At 39.3% G+C, this 10,407-nt stretch overlaps 1 long non-coding RNA gene across 1 annotated transcript in view; it reads left to right on the top strand.

Moving 5' to 3' along the window:
- Window positions 1–2,951: 2,951 nt before the first annotated feature.
- LOC130012997 (uncharacterized) overlaps window positions 2,952–10,407 on the top strand; it is a 29,068-nt gene continuing 21,612 nt past the window's right edge. Inside the window, exon 1 of the long non-coding RNA XR_008788272.1 lies at window positions 2,952–3,178. This is a non-coding gene — a long non-coding RNA (uncharacterized LOC130012997). The remainder of the gene's footprint in view (window positions 3,179–10,407) is intronic.

Below are 10,407 nucleotides of genomic sequence, written 5' to 3'. Positions count from 1 at the left end.
GATAAACATCAGTACGCGATTAGTCTATCGTTTTCAATACACCCTTGGATAGTTACATCGTTGGGAACTATGAAGGACTCCGCTTTCAAACAGAGTATAATTGGAGGTAATTCAACACTGTCAAAATACAAATCTTATCTTTCTAATACTCTCATGGCGTTCAATCATCCTAATTACCCTAATTGCTATGACAAGAATCAGATATTTCGGATAAGATAAGAATTTTCATTTTATTTCAGAGAGATAGAGTTTAATGTCCACTCAACATTAACCAGGTCTTTAGCAGTGGAAGAAACCCCTTCTTGTCACGTTCAAGCTGAGAATTGAAACCAGGCCGCTTGACTCAGTAACAGTCTTGATGATCGAAAGCGAAGAAATGGCGTTTAACGTCCTGCTGTTCTGCTCCGACTGAATGGGGGCATTCGGCCACCCATATAGGAAATAATTCGTATTGGCATGTTGAATACCTAGTCGTTTTATGGCATGGAATGGGGTTTAACGTCCTACTTTTAAGGACGGATCAGGATAATGAACACGGGCATACAGTGTACTATGAGGGAAATTTTGACCAGGCAGTGGCTCTACAGCTCACTCTTATTTCGAAACTGCGAAAGGTTCTTTCGGTTTTCCGTCCATGCGAACGACTGGACGATGTCCCTTGCCAAACCCCCCGCCCTACACCACTGGCAAGGAGGGACCACGACGGTAAATCTCAACGAACTTTCTCGTGGATCTGACCACACGTAGGGATGTTTATTTCAAGAACAGTCTTAATACATTCTTGAACCCTTTTTGAGCATTTTCTTAGTTCCGAAGCGCTTCACCAGGGGCGGATCGAGGACTTTTTGCAGGAGGGGGTTTGCCAGGTTCTTGAGACAATGTATCCCCCCCCCCCCCCAATGGTATCTTTCGTCATTTTGGCGTATATACATACACATTGAGCTTTTTAAACAGAGAAATTCAACACCTCGTTTGACGTCAATTTTTATTATGAATTAATACAATGACATTGTGATTCAATTTCATGGTTGCAAAGCATTAATTGTGATATCACATAATGTCTATATCATTATCTCGTGCTTTGAGTTCCCATCCTGTCCCACATTTGACGATAAAGGATAAAGCACACCGCCGAGAAACTTTTCTAATAAAAAGTGTTGATTTACAAAAAAAATTATGTAGCTGAGCAGGGGGGGGGGGGGGGCGACCCCCTACCCCCCCCCCCTGGATCCGCCCCTGTTCACATCTTGTTATTTGGTGCTTGGCGGCTTCGCTGTTCGGAAAACTTAAGGCTCCGCAAATCCATGTACGATCGACATGTAACAAGGATGCGTGTTTCTTGGACAATTATGCATCGATTTATATGACGTCAAAACGCCAAGATGGCTGGGATGCCATCATGTCCAGTTCCTTGACCATAGAACGATCGTACTAGTTTTTTTTGTTTTTTTTACATTATTCGATTTTGCCGAATTTGTCACTCGTCTGTGTCTTGACTACTCGTGCGGATCAACTGTACCGGATTTTTGGACCAGGGGGGACCATGATCTGGTCGCTAACCGCTATTCATCTTGTCCGTCTTCTTTGGGCGACGCTCTTCAAAAAATCCTAAGGCCCCGTCAATTCAAGTCCGATCGACATGAAAATCGGCGTGCTTTTCCTTTGAACAATTCTGCATCGATTTGGTGAATTAGATTTTTGAATTTCATCCAACAACATGGTCAGTTTCTGTTCCATAGTACGACCGTTCTAGACCAGTTCTAGAATACTAGGGTTTATTTTTTTGGTTTTTTTGGTTTTTTTAAAAGAAAACCCAGCTAATTACGTTATTTTTAATCCGATGCTTATAAATGGAATAAACTATCAAAACGCTTATAATGTCAAGAACTGTCTTCAAGCGTTTTAAAACGTCCTTGATTTTACGTCAGATGTTCATTTTAGTTCGAGACTTCATAATATGGAACAAATAATCGACACCATACGTCTTTATACTTTAAACGGAAGGGGATCACGTGGCTAAGTGGGTGAGACGCTAGCCTGGAGGTCGGGTGTTCGATCCCTGCATTGGCCGAGAAAGTTCATCCAGATTTTCCGGCGTGGTTATCCCTTGTCAGTGATGCAGGACGGAGGGGCTGACAAGGAAAGCTATCTAGTCGTTCGGATGGGACGAAAAACCGAGGTCCCGTGTACACATTAGCATGCACGTAAAAGATCCCTTGGCAGTTGGATTTCGATATAAGAGTAGGCCATAGTGCCGCTGTCCAGGCAAAATTTCCCTCATAGCACACTGTATGGCGTATGCCCGTCTTCATTAGCCCAGTATAGGAGCAGAACAGTAGGACGTTAAACCCTATTTCATTTCTTTAAACGGAATAAAACATGAACCCTGAACACGATTCTTTTTTTAAAAATTTCTATATCCTATGGGCGAAATTAATTTTCTAAATTGCTTTAAGCTTTATCCGTAAGCAATCTGTTGCCTTTATTTATCTTTTCTATCTAAGGTATGCGTTGTCGGCCTTGTCTGGAAAAAGTTGATAACAGTTTGTTTAAAAACATGTTCTTTAAATAACCAGAACAATTGTTAGAATTCTGTATAGTGCTTCGAGATTATTCAGACGAGATTAACCGCTATAAGAAACCATTATTAAACTCTTAAAAATTATTTCTATGATGTAAATTGACGAGAGATTAATCCATTCAATTAAGGGCTGTTAAAGAACACGATAAAAGCCGTTCCCCTACATTAATATCGGTAATACCATATATTGTGCTATGTTTGTCTAAACCATTCCATCCGCCAACAACGTTGACCAACTAACCAATCAATGATGAGTTAATCATTTTTATTACCAGTAAACAACCAATGAAACGCCTAGAAATCAATAATTCCGTCCCCCACGCCTTCTGGTGCTGGTTATTAGTAGAGCTTTGCAGCTCCAATCATTCGGGAAATATCAATCTTGATAACGAGGCTTGTATGCTATATTACTGGGTCTGAGAGAGAAAGAGAGAGCAAGAGATAGCTGTAACAGATTTTCACAGACAAGTTTTGGACTCGATAGAAATTCCTGGGTTTGGCTACCAAGTTTGAATAGTTTGGAATTTAGGCGCCAAAAAAGTAACACTCGACAGACACAAATACAATTTTTTCAACAAACATTAACAACAAATCCAGGTAAGATGTTTGTTTATTTTAAAGTTTTGAAAGTTTTTGGGTTGTTTTCTAGTGGAATAAAACAAACTCTTTTCATCATACTCCTCGCAGTGTTTCGTTTCATTATACCTAATCCCACTAAACACTTCTTTAACGAAGTCAAATTTCTGTTCCAAATTATGAATATGAAATGAAATGAAATGAAATGGGGTTTAACGTCCTACTGTTCTGCTCGGAACTGGGCTAATGAAGACGAGTTTCCAAATTATGACTGGTCAATGGTCCGATTAACAACCAATAGCTAACTGCGCTACAAAAGCATTACGCTAATAAAACAGAGCTCCAAATTGGACCAAATATGTTTACGATTTTATTATACCCAATTAACTAGTGCATAGCAGAATATTGCAGAAAAACTAATTGCGTGGCAAACGGGTCTATCAAATCGAAAACAGTGTAAACAATACTGTTTGGAGACGAACATACTTTCACCGTTTTTAATACCTTAAACCACTGTCCAAAGTTTTAGAGAAGACCCAGATTAAACGACGGGCTGTCATATTGCTGTACTTGGGATAGTTTTGAGTGAATAGACAAACTCCCTCTAAAGCTCAAGTATCAGAAGCAATTTTGGCCGGACAGCGGTGCTACGACCTACTCTTATATCTAATTCCAACAGACAAGTGATCTTTTACGTGCACGCCAATGTGAACACGGAACGTCGTTTTTTGTCCTACCCGAATGACAAGACAGCTGTCCTTGTCAGGCCCTCCGTCCCGCCCTATTAGTAGGACGTCAATCCTAATTTCAATTCATGTATTCAATTTATATCATGTGAAGAGGATGCCGAACGGAGTTGAACCATTTTGTTGAACCATTTTAAGACTTATAGCCTTTTAGAGATTCAACTTTGACAGTATTGCACCGATAGTCCCTTTAGAAATTCAACTTTAACAATACTGTAGTTTAATGGGTATTAATCCGGACAGCTGTCTAGTCGTTCGGATGGGACGGAAACCGAGGTCCCGTGTATACATTGGAATGCACGTAAAAGATCCCTTGGCAGTTGGAATTCGATATAAGAGTAGGCGATAGTGCCGCTGCCCGGGCAAAATTTCCCTCATAGCACACTCATTAGCCCCAGTATAGGAGCAAAATAGTAGGACGTTAAACCCCATTTCATTTCATTTCCGACTTCATTAACCCAGTCGGTGGTGCAGAAACGCGGGATGTTAAACAACATTTCATTTCATTTCACTCCTAATGCTAAATTTTATCCTCCGCTTCCATTATATAGGATGAATCAGCTTGCATGTCAGCCACCGCGTACACAGTTGCGTGCACGTTAAAGAACTCTTGGCTATTGGAATTCGAAATAGAGTAGGCTATAGCGCCGCTGTCCGGGCAAAATTTTCCTCGTAGCACACTGCATGGCGTATGCCCGTTTTCATTATGGGAGTCAATTATGGATGAGACGAAATACCGTGGTCCCGTGTTTATGTTGGCGTGCAACAAATTAAAACGTTAAACGTCATTTAATTTCATTTCACTATTACTGCTACTACTGACGAGTTTTCGTCCGCTTCTATTAAAGGGTGAATATGCTTTTATGATAGTCAGTTATCCCCGAGTCAAATCCAATCAAGCCCAGAGTGACCCTTTCCATTAGTTCATTATTCATAGTGTATTTAAGGTCGTATATAAAATGATTTACTTTATAAATTTGTGGTTAAGTAAGAGCGTAACCTTTGTACAAGCTGTTGGTGAATCTGTAGGCCATGTCTGTGAAATTATACCTTATATAAATACCAGGATGCCATCCATTATCTACATTGAATTAACTTTATAAACGACTAGGATGAACAAATTCTTTCGGGAATCACAGCTTTAATGTTTAAAGATAGAATTCCGCTCTTTAGAAATGGCGTAAAATTCCACTCGTGTACTATTTTTTACCAAAGAGTTGTTATTAGGCAAACCAGGGTCGGTCGCCTAGAATCGCTGCCATTGACGCCACCGACAGCAATTGTCGGGTCGCTATCGGGCGATAGTCGGTTGCGGAGTTGGGTTGGTTGGCCGCACAGATTCACTGTTTGGCGACCGATAGTAGATACTCTGATAGTCTGTCGGAGTGCACTGGCTAACGGTACTGGGGTCTTCAAAATTGGCTAATTGTGTATACTCGCTAGACAATTTCTTGGTAGAAAAGAAATGAAATGGGTTTTTGTCCGAACAGCGACGTTTCTGCCCAGTCTTCATCTAATTCCAGCTGTTCTTTTCGTGCACGTAAACGTGTATAGCGAGCCTCAGTTTCTCCTCCAATACGAAGGACTAGCCTATTTCTTGCCAGCCCTTGGATGGAATGTGTCCGTCTTTGTTAGCCCGGTTGGTGTGGAAACGCCAGACGTCAAACCCCGCTACTATATTTTTTAATATTCTTAGATTCTGATTTTCGAATCCAATATTACATGGCTTTATTCCTTTATATTGGAATGTCCTTTTAGAGTCGACGGTACTATGATTTATTTCTATAATGCTGGGACGTGGGTGGCATTCTAGGCAAAGTTGGAAAATAATTTTGGTAATAAATACTAAATACTCATGGCGGTGTCCGAGTAACCAATTATTTGCCGCAAGCACTGTCTGACTGGCCCTGGCAACAGACGAGAAATTCCACATGGACAGTGAGTGCCTCCAGTTAGAAAGACGCAAATATATATATAACCGTTTATCGACAACAGAAACCCTGGCAGTAACGAAACTTACTAAATCTTTCTAGAACACCTGATACCATTTCTCAATGGATGTGTTCACATAGCTTACAAAAGAGAGAGAGAGAGAGAGAGAGAGGGGGGGGGATATTCGGTGTTGAATAAACTAATGGTAATTCATCTGGGGTTTTTTCTCTCCTATATTTGATTTATTATTTCTACGATATTCAAAAATTAAAAGTTGAGAGAGAGAGAGAGAGAGAGAGAGAGTGAGTGAGAGAGGGATGGGTTTAACGTCCACTCGACACAAACTAGGTCATTTCGGGACGAACACATGATTCAATTTTATTTCAATAATTCGCTTGCGCGTAGGGGTCTTTAGCAGTGGGAGGAAACCGGAGGACCCGGGGAAAACCCACGAGGTTGGACAGGCGACCCTACTCCTTGTCACGTACAACCGGTGAATCGAAACCACGCCAGTTGACTCAACGACAGACCTTATGATACAACAACGCGCTAACCATTCGCCCCCCCCCCCCAGCTTACAAAATATACTGTAAAGATGTTCCGATGGTGAATGCCTGGATGTCGTTGACGTTACCGTTGTTGTAACCGTGTCTGTCATAATTATCTTGTCTATTAACTTTTATCTTTTCTTTTAACTGCCGAGCAACGGCGATTCATTCTGGTGTCCCACGAAAGGAAGGGCGTCTAGCGATTCGGGTGGGGATTACGTCACGACGTTAAATCCCAGTCATTATATCTTTAATCTGGAAATATGGCCAGTCACCAAAGAAACGCCGCTGTCCGGGCAAAATGTCGCATGACGGTCATCATTAGCACGGTTGTTGCTAAACTGGGAATATGGCCAGTTACCAAAGAAACGCCACGGCCCATGGCCGTCATCATTAGCACGGTTGTTGCCGAAAGGCACGACGTTTCATCTTTAATCTGGGAATATGACAAGTCAGCAAATTGTTTTAAAAACAAACTATGGTATTATTATATTTATTGGTTTATTTCTGTATACAGCTGGCGGTATAACAAAAAAACACATACAAAACAAAAAAAACACCAAAAAACAACTCACAATCATTGATTTCACTTCATTATTAGCAAGTGGTTAATAATTTCCGTTGGTTATAAACATCACACAGTTTTTCTTGACCTGTATTATATCACCCTTAAAGGAGCTAAATCGCTAATATTTGGGATCTAGAAATTGACACAAATGGGTCGCAACGCATATAATAATGTAATATGAATGTATATAAACTGATTTACATTCAATCGTTTCTGTTTTTACTCTAATTTCTAATCAGTTATGTTCGGCGAAATACGCCAGAAGTCTCAATCGAATTGAAATCTCTAGTGTCTAGTTATTCCAGTCTACCCCGATAGTATTTATTGCGCATGCTCTCCAGATAAGAATATGATGTCACCGTTTGACATGACTTGTTGAATATGCTTAGCCTGGTTTTCCGAGTCCCTTGTTACAAATGGCGCTGAAACGCATTATGGTACACGACACGATTCGTGTACCAATGGTAAAATGTTTATTTTGTCTTAAATATTAGATATCAGAAGCCCATCTTTTAACAAATAATTCGCGTTTTGAATGACAAAAAGGCAGCATTCTGCCCGAAGCAGTAACGTCTTATGTAAACTGAATTATGGGAGATAGTTTTGTATCATTCAATCCAATTAAGGAGTACAGCCAGTAACAACAAAAAAACTCACTAAATTTACATCTGGAGGGATAAAATTGAACGATGTGTAATTTGTATTAAATTTGACAGCGTTTAATTGAACGTAGAGAAGAGGGCGCTACATTAGCTGCCCTTGTTTCAACAATCCCCTTGACAGTACATCTGATAGGGCTATTTGATCTGAATTAGAATCCTACAGAATCACTCAATCGGACTAATTATAAAAAGTTACTGAAAGAGCCCGTAGGGATGAATTCTGTCATAACATAAGTAGCGAGAGTCGTGACAAAAAGCTTGATCAAGTGTTAAATATATTTAGTATCGTACCCCGGGCTTGGTAAGTTCTGATTTTACCATTGTATTATTACAATATTTACACGTAATTTAATTAATATAGTGAATTAATTAAAAATACGTGGGTGAATTTCAAGTATATTGCTGATATAATAGCCAAAATCACATCTTCATCCTCCAATAAATAGTCGGTTTTATGTTAAATTAGGTTACAGTGTAATAGTTCAAAAATGGATAATGAAAAATGAATATATTGAAAATTGTATATATATGGATGGAGGCAGGGCATCCACCTACAGTGTGCTACGAGAGAAATTTTGCCCGGTCGATATGGAAAATTCATAGTTGAGATATTGATGTTATTGAATGATCTGTTACTCGAATTAAAACAACAAACTGTGACATTAAGCTCATCGGATCTGACCATCCTATACGACTGGTATTGTTACATTTATAATTGGAATTACGATGTTATTGAACGATATGCTACTCGAATTAAAAACAACAATTTATCATATTAAACAATTAACACATTACAACTATAACAAAACTATTATATTTATCCTCTAGACCACTAAAACAAAATATCATATTTTTATTGAAAACTATGGCAACATTAAATCAGTTTTATAGTTATGTGTACAGCTCTAATACTAGCACGTAAATCGATCCGAATTCTATTATCAAACCGTCAATCCGCACGTGCCTTTAATCAAAGACAAAAGAACGAGTTAACTGAATTTCCTGTTTATTTGTCATATCAAATTTTACAGTATCAAGGAACTTGTTCATTAGTTCATTGTCAGAAGATATTAAGTTGCCTTGGGGGCAGCGGAGGAATGTTTGCACAACCCACATATATATATAGCTCTATTGTCATATTAAAGTAATACGAACGGACTTTTACGATATTCGGTGTCAAATAAACCAATTGTAATTCATCTAGGTTTAACCCGACAATTTATTTAAATCGACCGTGTATTGTCATTAACTTTCTAAACCTGATTGATCGTGTATTATCAGTTGACATGGGCTCTTTAAAGTCTCTGATAAATGGCATTTGAGGCTTGGGTAATCCCTTGCAGTTGCAATATTGTGAAAGTGGAACCCGTTAAACGGAATATCAGTCCCCTTCCAGGCCACCCTTCCTTCACCACTGACAAAAACCGGAGAAATTTTCTTGGCTTACACCGGGATCGAACCCGGGACCTCCTGGTTAGTGAACAAGCTTCATATTCAGTGAATCACTGGGTTCACATTTGTATGAGTGGATGAAGTCGTGGAAAATTTGATATTTTCCCGTAAAATGCCGCACACAGACTTTAAGTTGTATGTATACTGGTTCGTAGCAGAACGGCAGGACGTTAAACCTCATTTCATTTCATTTCGTGTGTATACTGACCACAATGGCGGTGGTATTATCAGTGAGTACTATTTAATGATAAAAATGGTATTTGTGTTGTCAGTTAGTACGTGATTAAAGTATAATATATGGACCATTAGATGTATTTCCGTTTAGTATCAGTATTAGTTCTAGTGTAATGTTTCTTTTAAACAGTGACTATTGATTTATATTTTTATTATCTGGTATTTCAAGAACGATCGACTTGTGTTTCTCCCAGATTAAAAGGGAGAGAGAGAGAGAGGGGGGGGGGGGGTAACGTCCACTCGCCACGACTAGGTCATTTCGGGACTAACATATGGTTTATTTTATTTAAATAATTCGCTTGCGCGTAGGGGTCTTTAGCAGTGGGAGGAAATCGGGGATTCGAAACCACGCCAGCTGACTCAATGACAGACCTCAATGACAACAAGATTTTTGTATACTTCTGTGGAGCTTGTACTTTACTATCTTATCGGTTTATGACGTCATTAATGCGGTGATTTCAGAAGTAATTTTTAATATTTGATAACGGTAAAAAAAATCCGGAAAAGAACTCTTCTCCGCGGCATTTCACGTGTCTCCGCGGCATTTAACGTGTCTTGTATTGACAAATGTATTGTATTCACGAGACTCCAATCTTTAGCTGTCTAAAATCACAAAGAACCTTGACCGCCATCCCAATCATAAAACTGCTCGTACATTATTTATTAGGTTAGATAAAACAAAAAGGGAATTTCCCTCCCTTTGAGAGGATATAATTTACAAATGTTTATTAGATTGTGTTAGATAGATAAAAGCTTCGAATTACTTTACCCTCTCCAATATAACCTAATATCGACGGACTTAATATGATTATCAGAGGCCAACAAGACTGGTGCGTAACATTTACAATAATCTACAATTCTACCAATACCATAGTCGTTGGCATACTTTTTTTATGATTCGTTTTTTATGTTTCCTGGTGCCGCAGCGGCTCAGTTAGTGTGGTGCTGGCTCAATGACCCTCAGGTCTCCGGTTCAATCTCATTCTCATATTCTCTGTGTGGTCATATTACATACTAAACTTAGGCTGTCTGTTTACAGTTAGCTCCGCTTGAGAACAGGCACTAAGCTAGTTCACCGACATTTTGAGACCTTGAGAAGTATTAATTC

Source organism: Patella vulgata, chromosome 1 (genome assembly GCF_932274485.2).
Source record: "Patella vulgata chromosome 1, xgPatVulg1.2, whole genome shotgun sequence".
NCBI classification, from domain to species: domain Eukaryota; kingdom Metazoa; phylum Mollusca; class Gastropoda; family Patellidae; genus Patella; species Patella vulgata.
The sequence above is the reverse complement of the archived record's forward strand: the minus strand, read 5'-3'. Positions and strand labels throughout refer to the sequence as shown.